Below are 17,825 nucleotides of genomic sequence, written 5' to 3' on the forward strand. Positions count from 1 at the left end.
AATTTGTTCAATATTGACTGGGCTTAACGTTTTTTGAGCACTTTCCTTTTCCCATCTCCATCCCGTCTTTTTTTCTTCTTCTTCACTTTTCTCTTTGTCAGGCCCTTTTGTTTTTCTTACCCCTAAGGATCTCTCTCCTCTTTGATGCAATTTATATCAGCCTGACAACCTCCCTCCCTGCTAACCTGTGTCAATTAAAATCTTCAAAATTGAGTGATGCTATGTGGGCCATTAGAGTAAAACATGTGTATTCCTCTCTCTTGTCTGAAACTCTTTTAAACTACTTTTTGGTTTATAATTTACAGTTTTTAAAACCTCTAAATATATGTGGGAAAGTATTTCAACTTTTCTTTCCAATTCACATGTACATAGAGCGGTATTTAGTATATGCCCTGAACAGAAGTTAGCTAATTTGAAAATCTGTTTGAACCCTATCCAATTATAGCATAAGATATTACAACATAAAGCATCTTTCCTGCTACACAAAGCCTTCTATTTTAGAAAAAGCTAACTGATAGAAGTTAATACAAATAAAAAGCATCATTGCTTTAAAATTCATTATATTTGCATTCGACTCCCACGTAGCCCTCATTATCTCCTTGTGGTTGGCGCCTGTAGCCCGTACTCATTTTTCCAATTTTCATGAAGGAATTTTTATTTCTCTAAATTACATGTTCCCAGTATTTCAGTTGCCCCTAACTTTTTTCCAACAAAGGGCCAAAAGTCAGAGTTGTGCTTTGTTATTTTTGCTACAATCAACATTACAGCTAATGTCCTTTGTCTAAATTGTTCTTCATTATCCCCTACGTCTTTGTGATTGTGGTTTTTTGCATTATATTTTTCCTGGTATTGCATCTCCAATCTCTTGAATATCTAATGTGTTGATATTATTTTCTGAGACTCATTATTTCTAGCACTCTACCCAGAGTAAACAATGTATATTCCATTATTTTCTAAATTGCCTTTACACTATTTTAGGAAAGTTTGAATAATCAGATAACTATAATGCATGACTCTGAATTTCTTTTTTGATTGACCAGGGCCAATCAGTATAAATACAGAAACTGTACACACATTAGTGGAAAATAAATTATTTCAGATTATATGTTTTTAAATTCTAAGAGAAATGAGTCAAAATACATGTTTAAATACAAAAGTCAAAAAGTCATGATTTTCCTACTTAAAGAAATAGCATTTTAAATATAAAACTTGGAGAATTTGGAATTCTTATTAAATGAATCTTAAATTTCCATCTTCTTCATTATTGTATTTTATCGTACTGCTTTCAGAGTAGAAACAGCCAACCAGGAATGGAATTTATAAAAAAATTATTCTTTGTGGTTATTATTTTGATTTTTTTCCTAGGTGGGTCAGGAAAAAAAGAAATGGAAAATATTTTAGGAATTAAATGCAATCTATATATACCATTTGAATAATAAAATCATGTATCAAGCAGATATAATACTCCTTTTGTATGTTTAAAAAATTTTAGATGTAACGTCTGGTATTTTTACATGGCCTTGATATTCAAACCATAAAACATAAAAATTTTAAGTAATTTCTGCCCATCTTTAGAAGGGAAAGTGGAATGAAGGGAGAAATCATAATCATGAATAAAAGAAAGTTTGTGTAAGGTGATTTGTAATTATCTAACCTGGAATCAGGACAAAATCCTAAATCTTACCACCTCATTCTTGTCAAAAAGTTCATAGGAATGTACTCATTAATTAAAAATTACTGGTTTATATATAATTTTAATACCATGCTAAAAATTAAACTCCAGTTGTATCCAAGAGGAAAACCTAGCAAAAAAAGTATTTATTGATAGCCACAAGGATCACGAAAAAAGGTGGTGCTCAATCTGATTTTATTAAATGTGTATTTTCCTGCTCCAACTCCAGAAAGATCACAGCCAGCAGCCTACAGCAGCCTCAAGTATGCTCTTTGAACTACGGCAAATTACACTTCCAACACAGTTCCAAAACCAAAACCTGAAGGCAGTCACAGTTGACTACAGTAAATTCAAAGGTGCTGAGGAAAGAGGGTGAGAGAACCAAGTTACAAAATATAAGCAACTTCCCTCAACTAGAACCAGCATCTCGACAACAGCTTGGCTCTCAAAACTGTAGAAATTATTAGATTGAAGTTATTGATTCCCAGAGCAAACATGTTTACCATTAGGAGGCTAATGTTTCACTGAGAAACAGTTTATTTTCTACTTGAAGTTGTTTTTGACAAATGCCATGATATAATGGATTATCTGAGCACACTGATGCTTATTTATTTGGATAGAGGAGGCCCTGAAACATAGCGAGTTAGATACTGTAATATGTAATATTTTAAATACTCAGCTAATGTTAGAAGTAATTAAGATAGCTCCATGTCTCTAGAGGAGATTTCAGAGAAACAGTCTTTCTAGGCAAGCTTAAGGAGTCAGGAATCTGTTTTGAACAGGCATTGTTAGGTGTTCTGAATACAGAGACGTCACCCTCCTGCTGTTTGAAACCGCATCAACTGGAAAACCTGCGAAAGAAGTTGCCAATGCTACCCAAAGTGGCCAGCATACTGGTGAAAGGCTGGCTGTGAGCCAAAAACTTTTAAAGTCACATACACCGAATTTCTAATGATACTGGGGTCTTTTTTTTTTTTATGATGGCAAGTTTAACACAAATAATTATGGGAACCATTTCCATGAACTCTGTACACAGCATTTTCATTCCTGGAATTGGAAATAGCTATGACTACAACCTCTTACCTCTATCTTTTAAAATTCAGATTCGTGGAGTGGTTGCCAAATCCCATGGTTAGGTTCACAGAGTGAGAAATAAAATATACAAACTGAAAGTAATCAGGGAGAGGGAGGAGCACTTTCAGACTTTGTTTTAACATGCCTATGGGTGAATTCTTATTTTTCATATTATTTTAAATGAAGACCTCACAAGAACACTTTCTCCATCTATTTCTTTTTCTTTCATGGGAAATAATAACAAACCAAGGTATGTAAATGACATCCATCTCTTACACATGTTTCTATATAAAATGAATCTCTATGATTTAATGATTTTTGTTTAAATGAAAACATTAATGAGCTATTTAACAAAGAGTGGAGTCTAAATGAAGACTTGCTATTAATACTATAAAAAAAAAAAACAAAAACAAGCCTGGGGCGCGTGGGTGGCTCAGTCGTTAAGCGTCTGCCTTCGGCTCAGGTCGTGATCCCAGCGTCCTGGGATCGAGCCCCACATGGAGCCCAACATCCAGCCCCGCATGGGGCTCCCTGCCCCGCGAGAGACCTGCTTCTCCCTCTCCCACTCCCCCTGCTTTTGTTCCCTCTCTCGGTGTGTCTCTCTCTGTCAAATAAAATCTTAAAAAAAAAAAAAAAGACTGCATGTTTGCAAGATTTTTTAATTAATAAAGGTATAAATTCGTACATTATCCTTCTGTATCAGGGATGCTCAAAAGAGGAATGAATTTGAAAATGTTAAAAAAGGATGGAAGAGTGGTAAGATTCATGATGCCATGAGGGAAAACCAAAAGGGCAATTAGTAGTTCACTCCCATTATAGGGAGATGAAATGGATGGATGAGGAAAATTCTTGATAGAAGTGAGAAATCAGAAGGTCAGAGGGCCAGAGGGCGGTTTAAAGGCTTTATTTACTTCACCACTATTACCTATTACCAAAAAATACTGTGGTGCCATCAACTCAAAGATACATGTAGCAAAGTCCACAAAACATTTCCTATTTTACAGGTATCCTTATGATCTACAGACTCCAACATACTCTCTCAAAAGCATTATTTTCTAAAAAGAAGAGGTTTAACCATAAGTGATTGGCCTTTATTTTTATTACCATATTCACCTTGTTTCCCCCAAATTTACATCTTTTTGTCAGACATACTAAGTCTCTTTTCCAGGCTTATTAAATCTCTTTCGTGCTAATGTACTCACTTCCTACAATTTGCACTACATTACCCCAAATTTGTCCTCACTCCGCAGAAGTGCTTTATGAAGACTCTCATTGTTTGCCAAGAAATTAACTCTCAAGAACAGGCAGAGGTTCCTATACAAGTGCTAATGAGCACTTGGCTCCCACACAACAGTGTTAAGTATTTAACACCTTTTGGGAAGCCTCCTGGGTTGAGGACAAAGCCCTCAAAGGAGGATGTTCTAATCCCCAGCCCCAGTGGTTCTCAAACTCTGGCTTGTTTGGCAGATCTCAGAATCATGCAAGGCACTTCCTAAAATAAAGGTTCTGATGTTGTAGGGCCGGGACGAGGCCCAGGAATCTGCATTTTTGTTAGTCCATTTCCCGCCCCCCCCCTTCATTTGTAGTTCTAATGCAGCTGGTCCATGGATAAGGTTTATTGTGGGTTATCCCAGTTTCTACTTGCAGTCCAGACATGATTATTAACAGGACCCCCCTTTTATTCTCTAAATATCCTTGTTAGATAGAGTGTATCATCACCAACACTTGACCCAGGATGATAGAATCACTGACTTGGGCCACATTCTAAACAGCCCTATCCTAGACTGTCTTTAAGGACAGGAAGTGGTCCTTACTGATCTCCAGATCACTCTATCACAATTGCACACATTCATTTTTTTTGCCTTTGTAATGCCTTTTTTTTAATTTTTATTGTTATGTTAATCACTGTACATTACATCATTAGTTTTTGATGTAGTGTTCCATGATTCATTGTTTGTGCATAACACCCAGTGCTCCATACAGTACGTGCCCTCTTTAATACCCATCACCAGGCTAACCTATCCCCTCACCCCCCTCCCCTCTAGAACCCTCAGTTTGTTTGTCAGAGTCCATAGTCTCTCATGGTTTGTCTCCCCTTCGATTTCCCCCCCTTCATTCTTCCCCTCCTGCTGTCTTCTTTTTTTTTTTTTAACATATAATGTATTATTTGTTTCAGGTGTACAGATCTGTGATTCAACAGTCTTGCACACTCCACAGCGCTCACCATAGCACATACCCTCCCCAATGTCTATCACCCAGCCGCCCCATCCCTCCCACGCCCCGCCACTCCAGCAACCCTCAGTTTGTTTCCTGAGATTAAGAATTCCTCATATCAACGAGGTCATATTTGACGACGATTTTGGAATGCCTACTGTCTGCCAGGTGTTGACCTAGGTGCCAGGACACAGTAGCAAATAAGGCATGTAGACTATATTCTGCAAGGGTAGGGAGTCAGGTAATAAACAGGGAAGCAATACATACACAAAAACAACCTCAGGTAGAAAATGCTAGGACAAAACTGAGACAGGAATTGACTTAGGAAATACCTGTGGGTGGGGAGCAAAACAGTGTGGTCAGGCAGGGAAGGCCTGGCTGAAGAGGGGACAAGGGCAAAGAACCGAAAGCATTAAGTTCTTGATGCACATGAGAAACAGAACATGAACATAAGTCAGTGTGGCTGATGGTAGAGTGGGCTACAATGAGCTCAGAAAAATAATCCTCATAATGACATAATGAGCCAGGTACAGTTGTGCACTCTTCACATACCCGAGTTCATTTCATGTTTATAGTCACTCCATGAAGAAAGTACTATTCTTTCCATTGTACAGATAAGGAAACAGAAACCTGAAGATTTAAGTAACTTGACCAAAGACCCACAAGTATCAGGTGACGGAGCCAAGATTCAAAGCCAGGCAATCTGGTTCCAAAGTCCATTCTCTCAAACCGTCTCTCAATGATGACAATAATAAGTGTAGTAGTGATTATAATAATAATTAATAATATCAGCTCATCTTCTATGAGTGTTCACTATTACACTCCTTTCAGGTATCCGCTTGATCTCATTCTTACAAAGACTTTGGAGATAGACACAATTATTTTCCCCATTTTACTTATGAGAAAAACTGAATCACAAAGAGGGGCTTATAACTTGCTCATGGTTACAAGTCAGCAGGGCTTAGAGCAGGACTAGATTGCCTTGAATCTTGCAAATCATGAAAAGTCCTATTGAATTAGAAAACTTTGGCCTTTTTCTATACGTATGGTTTTGCTCTTAAAATAAAGAGTCCAAATGATTTTTCAGTAATGTTCCTGGCTTTAATGTATATTGAAGTATCTTTAAGTATTAACTTTGGGATCCCTTCAGAACCACTCGGGTCTCTTTTCAACATCTAAATTCTTTTCTCCTAAATTATCATACTTTGTGGGACTCCCTCTATTTCACTGGCACATTTTCACATTTCTATGCCTTCTAAGTGTGCTTTTGCTTTCCTTTTGCCACTTAACTATGGATGGTTTGTGTCATTTCCTTTACATTTACTAAGACCGTGTCTTTAGGAGTCTACATTTTAGATGAAGTATTTTTTGAAATCTTGTCTTCTGCCAACGGTACGAGAGGTCCAGTTCGTAAGTGTCCACGTACACGGCAGTGGGCATAGCTGTGTGTCTCTAGTACAAGTACACAAGAAGCATCCCTGAACTTATGTGCATGATTTCATCAGCCCACAAAGCTCATCCCCACACTCCCACACCATCATCACAAAGCACACCGTTTTCTCCGAACAAAAACCACGTTAGGTTATTATTCTGTACTTACTTCTCCCTTTTAAAGTTGTCCTTAAAATCATTCTAAAATGAACATCACGTGCATAAAATGCTGGGGCTGAGAGCCACGGTAGCGAGCCCATCCCCCTTGAAGAAAGAGCTGTGAAAATGGGGGGAAAGCAAAGTAGAGAATTGGTCTACATGAGCTAATTCCAGAATTGTTGCAGAGCTGATGACTTTCTACAGCTATTTGCTCCGGGCGCCTGGGTGGCTCAGATGGTTGGGCGGCTGCCTTCGGCTCGGGTCATGATCCCAGGATTCTGGGATCGAGTCCCACATCGGGCTCCCTGCTCCTTGGGAGCCTGCTTCTCCCTCTGCCTCTCTCTCTTCTCTCTCTCTCTCTGTCTTTCATGAATAAATAAATAAAATCTTTAAAAAAAAATAAAGCTATTTGCTCCAAAAACATATCCCATTGTCTCTTTAGCTTCCTCATTATTGTTTCACAAATAATAATAAACCTGAAGCACAGAGAGGTTAAGTGACTTGCTCAAAGCCACACAAATCAATGGTAAACACTGGAAACAATCAAAGAAATGGAATAGATGAGCAGGACACCAAGCTTCATAAGCCAAAGAGATGGCAATCTGGAAATCTGTATCAAATCACACAAACATGGGCAGAAATACAACCAGAGAACAATTCCAAAAAACAAAGCAGAAGCAGACCATACTTAATCTAATCAAAATCTAGCAAGTGTGTTGGAGAAATCATCCAGCTTTAGATTTTCAAAAACCGTTAGTTGTCAAATTAGATGGAAGATGAAAGAAGAAATTGCCTTTTGCTGAGACCTACTGCTAAATTTGGTCAATTTTGTTGTTTATTAATGCATAAAGTCCTTGCACTTACCATTTGACAAATCTGAAGAAAAAAACACTTGCTGCAATCAGGTGAAGTAGGTTATTAATGGTTCTGAACAGATACACAGGATTGCCTCATCCTGAGGCAATTAAGGCTGGGAAGAAAGCGTGTTTAAAATCTCAGGACTGACTATCATGGAACAGGTGGTCCTCTACAATTGTCATTGTTTGTATAATTCTGAATTGTTCAGTATATTTCTTCTTTTAACAAATCATTCATGAATTCAGAGGTCTTCCTTTCTTTTTAACCCCAGCTCAACAGCAACAACAACAACAACAAATCACCCAAAGGAAGCTGGAGATTTTAGAAAGGAAAAATTGAAGCCAAAAATAACTAGCATCGTAACACTTCATACTATCAAACTTGGATGAAAACGGATACAAACCAGTGAAAATGAAAACATAAATCAAATAAAACCAAAACTTTCAGGTGACTTTTGCAAGCTGAATCACTGAATCACTTTGACCTTAACAACGCAGTCTAATATTACTTGCCTGTCAAATTGTAAAGCAAAGCACTTGTAAATTACCAAGGTCAAAGTCCTTGGGCAGGAAAACTTACTGTTTCCAAATACAAAGATATAGGTAAACAAAATTCAATTCGATGTCCAAGTTACTAATTAAAATGTATTTTCCTCCAGGAATCTATCATCAGCCACATCCCCTCCACACACACATGCATACTAGCGCAGCATTAGATCAGATAATCCTCAGTGATCTCTCAAAGTGTCCTGCAATCCCTTCGCCTAGCAGAAGTCACACATTATTGCCATTCCTTGTATAACTTACTGTCTTTCCTTCTATCAGAGTATATTCAGCCTCAAGTAGCAGAATACCAAATAAATTACTTAAACAAAAAACATATTTATTCTCTCCTTATCATGAAGATGGGAGATGGAGTGGATCAACATGGCCATCAAAGGACTAACTTCTTTCTCTCCTTCCTTTCTGTCCACCCTCAGCTCATCAACTACTCCCCTCATGGTCACAAGATGGTTACAGCATCTCTCCAGACAGACCTAGGATGGAACCCTGATTCAATCAGTTACATACTGAGTGGATAAATTGTGTCCTGGCATGTCTGTGGAAATTCCTTCTTACACATGCTATCTGGGCATAACTCTTTCTAGTATCTCCTTTCATGTCCAAAAGTTGTCTCTGTTTGGATGAGAAATTATATGATCATTCTCTTGAATGTTCTGGGCAAGTTTCTTCAAGTCCTTGAGCCCCAACTTACTTTATAAATGAAGATGACACCTCTTGAATTAGGTACATGTGAGTGAGAAATAATTACGTGACATAGCTTATGTAAAGTGCCCAACATCTGGTTGATTCTGAATGGAGAACAGCTCTTTAGATAAGCTGCCTTGATGTTGAAGATGAACTGGAACATGGAAAGTTAGGTAGTTAGAAAAGAACATTAAAATTATTTGAGTGGCAAGAAACAAAGGAGTAAAAAGAAGAAAGAAATTAGGAGCAAGCTGCAATTGGAGGACTTAAAGACAAGTTGGCCAAAAGGGGAGGAAATGTGAAAAGAAAACTCCTTGATTAAGAACATTAAAGGACAGATAACTGGTGATCTATTAAACAAAATATGAAACAGACTTGAAGGAGGGGGAAGAAGACAGACAGAGGAGATATTCAGTTCTACTTTGGTCCTGTCCAGGTTGACAAGCCATGTGTTAAGAAATACATATCTCAGGAGGGGGGTATGGGTGAAAAAGGTGTTGGGGATTAAGGAGTGCACTTGTGATGAGTACCGGGCCATGTATGGGATTGCTGAACCACTATATTATACACAGAAACCAATATTACACTGTATGTTAACTAACTGGAATTTAAACAAAAACTTTTTGAAGGGGCTTCTGGGTGGCTCAGTCGGTTAAACGTCTGCCTTCGGCTCAGGTCACAATCCTGAAGTCCTGGGATCAAGCCCCACATCGGGCTTGGTGGGGAGCCTGCTTCTCCCTCTCCCTCTGCCCTTCCTCCCTGCTCGTGTTCTCTCTCTCTCTCTCCTTCTCTCTCTCAAATAAATAAATAAAATCTTTAAAAAAATTTTTTTAAAGAAAGAAAAGAGATTAAAAAATACACATCTCTGCTAGGAAACTGGAAATGGCGCCCAGGGAGTAAAACGGAGCCTGAGGTTGGAGAGAGGTACTTAAGAGTTATCCACATGTGGGGCACCTGGCGGGCTCAGTCAGTAGAGCATGCAAGTCTTGATCTTGGGGTTGTAAGTTTGAGCCCCATGTTGTGTGTAGAGAATTCTTTAAAAAATAAAATTTAAAAAAAGTTATCCACAAGCAATTTTTTAAACATGATCATCAGTTATTTTTTTAAGATTTTATTTATTTATTTGTCAGAGAGCACAAGCAGGGGGAGAGGCAGGCAGAGGGAGAGGGAGAAGCAGGCTTCCGGCTGAGCAAGAAGCCCCACGTGGGACTCAATCCCAGGACCCTGGGATCATGACCTGAGCCAAAGGAAGACCCTTAACCAACTGAGCCACCCAGGCATCCCCATCAGTAATTTTTTTAAGTTTTTATTTAAATCCTAGTTAGTTAACTTGTAGTGTAATGTTGGTTTCAGGAGTAGAATTTTAAAAATAGAGAACGCCTCACAAATCTGCGTGTCATGCTTGCATAGTGGCCATGCTAATCTTCTCTGTATCATTCCAGTTTTAGTATATGTGCTGCCGCAGCAAGCACATCCACATGCAATTTTAGAAGCTCAGAAAGATATTGTTGAAGCAGAGAGTATAAAGAAAGAAGAAAAGTAGACCAACGACAGAAATTTGATGGGGGACTTATATGTAAAGTTGGGAGTTAAAGCTTGGTTTTTGCGACAAATTAAAAAGATATTTCAGTTCCAAAGACCTGTTGTTGGGGGAAAAAAGGCTGGTTCAGGACTCAGAAAACCATCTAATCTGGATGTATGAATTCATTATGCCTTCAACTCTACTTCATTCAACATAAATCTCCAGTCACATAGGCTTTATGTCAAACCTATAGTGAATGATTAAAAAATAATTCAATCTTCAACATACTCGTAAGGAATGCCTATCCCTTTTTTGAAATGTCCTTATTGTGAAGTTGTTCTGTTATTTGTGTTGCTATTGCCAACACTATCACAAACCTACTCTAGAAGCATTACAGAGTTATTCATCACAGCACTTTGGGCAAAACATTAGCTCTGAAAGAATGGGGCAAAGCATATGTCCCCATCCGACCACTATCTTACGTCTTAGGATCTCACAAACACAGTGTTTTGTTTTCTCTAGAAAAGATTCGAGGAGCACCTGGGTGGTTCAGTCGGTTAAGCGGTTAAATTGGTTAGGCAGTCTTCTTTCGGCTCAGGTTATGATCTCAGGGTCCTGGGATTGAGCCCCTCGTCCAGCTCTCTGCTCAGCACTGAGTCTGCTTCTCCCTCTCCCTCCACCTCTCCCCCTGCATGTGCTCTCTCTCTTGCTATCTCTCTTTCTCTCTCAAATAAATAAAATCTTTTTTTAAAATAAGAAAAAAGATACTAGATATTGCTCTTACTTTCATCAAAAGCTATAATATTAATAAGTTAATAATATTAAGCAAAATAATAATACTAAGTTCAACTTTACTATTTAATCTTTAATTTTCATTATTATTTCTACACTTTTGCAGGAATGGTATTTAATGTTTTAGTCATGCTTCCATTAATTTGTAATAGAGTGTTTACTAGTTCATCTTTTTTTCACATACATAAATCTTTGTTTTTTTCAGGGTTTTAGAAACCTATAATCCGATTCACCAAGCAATCTATCCATATTTTCTAAATATTATCCAAACCTTAACATTCTCTGGAAGGGGCCCCTGCTTATCATAGACAGAATAAAATAATCCCTTCCTGGGGCGCCTGAGTGGCTCAGTTCGTTAAGCGTCTGACTCTTGGTTTCAGCTCAGGTCATGATCTCAGGGTTGTGAGATCAAGCCCCAAAGTGCTGGGCATGGAACCTGCTTAAGATTCTCCCTCTGCCCCCTTGCACTCTTTCTCTCCCTTTCCCTCTCTCCCTCCTAAAACAACAACAACAATAATAATAATAATCCCTTCCTGTATTTTGATGCTTCACCCCCACATCCAAAAAAATAAAATCAATCCTGCTGCTGCATGGAAAACTCCAAAATACTGCCTCTCTGTGGTAGTATCTTGTGGTACTAATATCTTCCCCTGATTTTATGACCCCAACTTAATTCTGTAGTATTCAGCAAAAAGAAAAAAAAATCCCAATTAAAGTGTGCTAACTATTCAATAGAGATATCTTCTCCCAGTAACAAAAAATACCTTGGAAAAGAATCTTAACAGCCTCTAGATTGTGGCACTATCATACCATCAATTAAAAAGATTTTTTTGCAGTGGAATAAATAGAATCATAGGGAGGGAAAAGGGATGAAGCCAGCTGGTGACTCAGGAGCACCCGAGCAGGATAAGTAATATCCCCAATTCCCAAAAGATCATGTAAGCCTCCAGTACAGGTATTAATTCACAATCCCCATTTAGGATGAGTATTAAGAAAGCCACACTAATTCTCAAGCTAATAAAGAGGACATTCTTGGACAGCAAAGCAATTATCTTCCCAAATTTCCAGCCTTCAGAATGCAGCAACAAATTTAGATTATATAAGGCAGATGTTGGCAAATTCCTGACTGCCTGATAGGCAAGAAGAAACAACATTTTCCCAACTCAAACACTATGCTCCAGATATATTTTGTTGGTTCATAAAAGCATGACTAGGCTGTCAAATCATCAAAATTATCAGCATTTACTTATTTCAGATAACAAATCATTTCCTCAGATTGGAGCACCTGACTTAGGCTCAGGTCATGATATTGGGGTCCTGGGATCGAGCCCTGGATTGGGCTCCCCATTCAGTGGGGGAGTCTGCTTGTGTCTCTCCCTCTACCCCTCCCCCTACTCATGCTCTTCTCTCTCTCTCAAATAAATACAATCTTTAAAAAAGTCATTTCCCCAGAGTTATTATAAATCTTGCAATATTCAAAGCCTTTTGTGTAGTCATTAATTGATGAAAAATTTTTCTCCCTATATTTTCCTGGGGAAATGACTTAATTAGGGGAGCATTTACCTTTTTCAGCTTAAAAAGTTGTAATAGGACCAATATATCATTTTTAAAGGCAGAAGTTTACTAATTTGACCAATTATTGCAAGATGAATTAAAATAAAATACAAGACAATCAACATAGTTTTTCTAGACCACTAGAGAGCACTTTGCTCCCTAAATAAAACACAGAAAAATAAGGTAATAATGAAGTATATAATTTAAGTTACATACTACTAAGCAGATAGTATTTGGATACTTTATTCTGTGCTAAATTGTGCTTTCAAATTTCTACCTGCTGTGTGTATACTGTCCTTGTGTAAGTCCTACCTACACACATATTCTGGCACTAATCTTGATTCTGACAGCTTCTAAAAGTTCCTTTCATGTTAGGTGTCTAGATCACATCACATATTTCAGCCTTGGAATCACAACTTTCAATGGACCAAGGACTGAGAGTCTCCTTTTCTCTCAAATAAGAGTTCACTAAAACAGTGTGTTCCCATATCATATCTACTGCACCCTTATTCCAGGGTTTTCAGAATAAAATAGGTTTCTAGTGAGTGATTTGGTCTTGCCATCCTTAAGAAATGCGGTCCAGGGCGCCTGGGTGGCTCAGTCGTTAAGCGTCTGCCTTCGGCTCAGGTCATGGTCCCAGGGTCCTGGGATCGAGTCCCATGTCCGGCTCCCTGCTCAGCGGGAAGCTTGCTTCTCCCTCTCCCACTCCCCCTGCTTGTGTTTCCTCTCTCTCTGTCAAATAAATATGTTTTAAAATCTTTAAAAAAAAGAAAAAGAAAGAAATGCAGTCCACACTCAGGACTTTAATCTCACTGTTTTCACTGAGAACTTTTCGTTCCAAAGCGTGCACAAATACCACAAAGTTGTGAGAAGCACAGATTTGCCTTTCAAAGAGATTGCAATCTCTGTAATGTGCCCACTCCCATAAATAAAAGCTGGATGGAGACCAGAAGACCCAAGTCTGGTCCCAGACCAGCTATGTTGATTTAGAATCAGTTCCTTTCCATAATCCTCATTTTTTTATCTGTAAAATAACGATCTCCACCAAAAACAAGCCTCTCTTATACTATATTCTAGTTCCTAAGTTGTCTAAATGATGAAAAATTCTCTAGACTCTCATTTTTTGTTTTAGCCAGATTTCATGCTTACCTTTCTCTCACTAGATCCCTAAAGGTAAATGGATCCCTTCAAATTCTTTCAGGCAATATTAGTGGTATAAAAGTTCTCTAAATGTTTATTTCGGTATAAAAAGATAAAACCATGAAAGTGTCAAATTCTCCAACTGTGAATCTCTCTACGGGTGTAAAAACATTCTTTTGAGTTTGTGTGTGTGTGTGTGTGTGTGTACACAAAGCTGTTCAGAACAAACTTGTGGATGCCAGAGGGAAGGCAGGTGGGGGATGGGTGAAATAGATGAAGGGGATTACGAGTGTACTTGTTGTGAGCGCCAAGTAATGTACAGAATTGTTGAATCATTATATTGTACACCTGAAACTTTAAAAACAATAAAATGTTTTAAAAAAGAATAAAAAGAATAATTCCATATATGAAATCACTGTTTTGTTTTGTTTTTTAACTCTCAACATTATAGAAAATTGAGAGGACATTTGCTCTTTTAGACCTAAAAGGGCCTGGGTGGTTTTTCAGAGTCTATACACAAAGAAAGTGTAGCCCATCAAGTTCATCAAGTTGGTAAACATTTCCACCCAAAAAAAAAAAAAAAAAACGGGCATCTAATAAAAGTTCTCCTGCTCCCAGGAACACAGTTAGGCTGGCTATGCTCTCAGTTTTTCAGCAGAGCATTTCAATGCAGGTTGGCACAACATGTTCTGGGATATCAGCTCCAACTCCAAAATATAATGTGTCCAGTGTCAGGTTAATATCACTGCAGCCAATATGAATGAACTGCTTCTTTATTTTTATTTCATAGTTGTGTTGTACCAATAACCATGCTGTTTTAAAGATATAATGCATTGATTAGGATAGGAAAATAGTTAAGAACTTGCTATAAAGATGTAATTGTGAATAAATATTTTCCACATTTACAAAAGCATACACATATGAAAACTATTCCCAGGCAGCTGTTATGTAATATTATGCTTTTTAATAAATGCCAACATATTAAAGGAGTGACTCAACCAGTATCTAAATTAAAGCTCTCTCGCAGAAGTTTATTTTAAGATAGAAAATCTAAAATTTGAAATATAACATGATCATTAGAAAAGATGGCATATTATATCAATCTTACTTCTTAGCAAACAGTTAACTTTATCGTTTGTTACTTTGGCTAAAAACAAATTTTTAAAGACTATCTCATTATAAGTATCATTATCCTTGTATAAATGAACAACCTTTCTAAAAGATTTTAAACTCATAAATTTGTTTCAATCTGTGGGTGTATACATATGTGTATATGTATAAATATAGATACATATATAAAGCTAATATTTTAAAGTATATTGACCAGTTGAATGATTATCTTAACTTAATTCATATTTATACTTCATAATATAAGATGATCATATAAACTTTATTCTTCCACCTTAGTTGATTAAGGTCATACAACCATATTTCCAAAATAACGTTTGCTGATATTGAAATCAACAAATATTACGGAGAAAATTTTCCTTTGGGAAAGAAATTATAATTAACTCCCATCCTCATTACTAAGCATACTAGATACTAAAACTTGACTGAAGTATTTTCTTGGTCCACCAATAAGCTTAAACAATAATGTACATTTTCTTACAATCTGACCAACCACAGATCAAAGTCCATGCATATTTAGGAAACTTTATTTTCCCTATCATCCTTCATTTCAATAGCTGTGCTATGGTCTTGCCTTAAAAATCTTCATAAGAGAGAGTGGATATCTACAATCAAGAAATGGGCAGAAGACATGAACAGACATTTTTCTAAAGAAGACATCCAAATTACAAGTGTACTTGTTGTGAGCACCAAGTAATGTACAGAATTGTTGAATCATTATATTGTACACCTGAAACTTTAAAAATAATAAAATGTTTTAAAAAAGAATAAAAAGAATAATTCCATATATGAAATCACCGTTTTGTTTTGTTTTTAACTTTCAACATTATAGAAATCCTCAATGAGGATCAAAACCTCAATGAGATACCACCTCACACCAGTCAGAATGGCTAAAAATAACAAGTCAGGAAACGACAGATGTCGGCAGGGATGCAGAGAAAGGGGAACCCTCCTACACTGTTGGTGGGAATGCAAGCTGGTGCAGCCACTCTGGAAAACAGTATGGAGGTTCCTCAAAAGTTGAAAATAGAGCTACCCTATGACCCAGCAATTGCACTACTGGGTATTTACCCCAAAGATACAATGTAGGGATCCGAAGGGTACGTGCACCCCGATGTTTATAGCAGCAATGTCCACAGTAGCCAAACTATGGAAAGAGCCAAGATGTCCATCAACAGATGAATGGATAAAGAAGCTGTGATATATATATATATATATATATATAGGAATGTTATGCAGCCATCAAAAAGCCATCAAAAGGAATGAGAATTTGCCATTTGCAACAACGTGGATGGAACTAGAGGGTGTTATGCTGAGTGAAATAAGTCAATCAGAGAAAGATATGTATCATATGACCTCACTGATATGAGGAATTCTTAATCTCAGGAAACAAACTGAGTGTTGCTAGAGTGGTGGAGGGTGGGAGGGATGGGGTGGCTGGGTGATAGACATTGGGGGGGTATGTGCTATGGTGAGTGCTGTGAATTGTGCAAGACTGTTGAATCACAGATCTGTACCTCTGAAACAAATAATACATTGTATGTTAAAAAAAAAGAAGAAGAAGAAGAAGATAGCAGGAGGGGAAGACTGAAGGGGGGGAAATTGGAGGGGGAGATGAACCATGAGAGACGATGGACTCTGAAAAACAAACTGAGGGTTCTAGAGGGGAGGGGGTTGGGAGGACGGGTTAGCCTGGCAATGGGTATTAAAGAGGCACGTTCTGCATGAAGCACTGGGTGTTATATGGAAACAATGAATCATGGAACACTACATCAAAAACTAATGATGTAATGTATGGTGATTAATATAACATAATAATAAAAAAAGAATAATAAAAAAGAATCACTAAAAAAAAAGAGAGAGAGTGGATATCTAAGCTAAAATAAAAGGTATACTAAGCCGTTACAAGCAAAGTATTTTCCAAGAAATAAGAAAAAATAGATCTAAAGGATTTTTTAATTGTTAGAAAATCATCTCTATTAATAGCCAAATAATAGTTTTACTCACTTGTTTGAATATATAACAATAATAATATAAACCAAAGTCTGTGACTAAATATGGACCAGAATTTCATGAAATTTCATGGGCTTCAGATATTTATAGTGTTCAAGAAACTACATTCACAACTGATAATAAAATTAACTTTCAATCAAAGAACTATGCTACAAACATACTTAGAAGGAACTACAAATTAGCCTTATATTAAAGGAGAGTTGTGGAGAGGGAAATTCAGAGGTATTTAACTGTTAGCAATAGAGAAATATATTTAAATCATTGTATAATTCTAGGAATTAGATCATTCATTTGAGATGAATATATTTTAATTCTTAAGTGATGATCAAGAAGTGGGGTATTAAAAACTTCAGGGTTTATGTAGATTATCAGAGATTTCTCATAAAAATTTGAAGGAGTATGAGATAAACACAAACTATACAGAGAAGTCTGGGGGAGAGTAATGGCCAATCAATGAAAATGTTTTATTCTATAGACTCAAAAGAAACAGTCCCTGCCAAGTCTTCTAGGATCCTAGGCATTTATTAAATGTGAGATCAGAACCATTTTCCCCATTTTAATTCTTACTCTAGAGAAAGCACATATTATAAGGCCTTGTGCTCACTTTCTGGGTATCTTGTCAGCGGCTACCCAAGCATACCTATGCCTTCAGTCAGGTGGAATTTCATAAATTAGCATTTTCTAAAGTCACAGACTGAACTGACAATCCATACAGCCCTTATCTTCTCTAATTCTATGTTCCCTATTCTGACTGTGCCCCCACCACCTCTGTTTCCATGTTTGTATTTATGACTTATCTTTCTGGGTATATTCTCTGTTTGCCTTTATGTCTGCATACACAGGCCTGTATCCATGCTTGTGTATAGTAAAATGCTTACTGAAAAATGCAGAGTACAGTTAATTGTGGGATTCATAACACATTAACTCAAGGCATCTACTCTATTTTCACTGAAACATTTATGTGCTGAAAAATAACTTTCCTAAAGAAAGAACACAATTCAGGAACTTGCTTCTCAGGAAC

The 17,825-nt window shown here is 37.3% G+C and overlaps 1 non-coding gene across 1 annotated transcript; it reads right to left on the reverse strand.

Moving 5' to 3' along the window:
* Positions 1-10,020: 10,020 nt before the first annotated feature.
* Positions 10,021-10,127, reverse strand: LOC113919029. The gene has a single exon (XR_003518774.2). It is a non-coding gene; the product is annotated as a U6 spliceosomal RNA (small nuclear RNA).
* Positions 10,128-17,825: the final 7,698 nt, after the last annotated feature.

Source organism: Zalophus californianus, chromosome 1 (assembly GCF_009762305.2).
Source record: "Zalophus californianus isolate mZalCal1 chromosome 1, mZalCal1.pri.v2, whole genome shotgun sequence".
Classification (NCBI taxonomy): Eukaryota; Metazoa; Chordata; class Mammalia; order Carnivora; family Otariidae; genus Zalophus; species Zalophus californianus.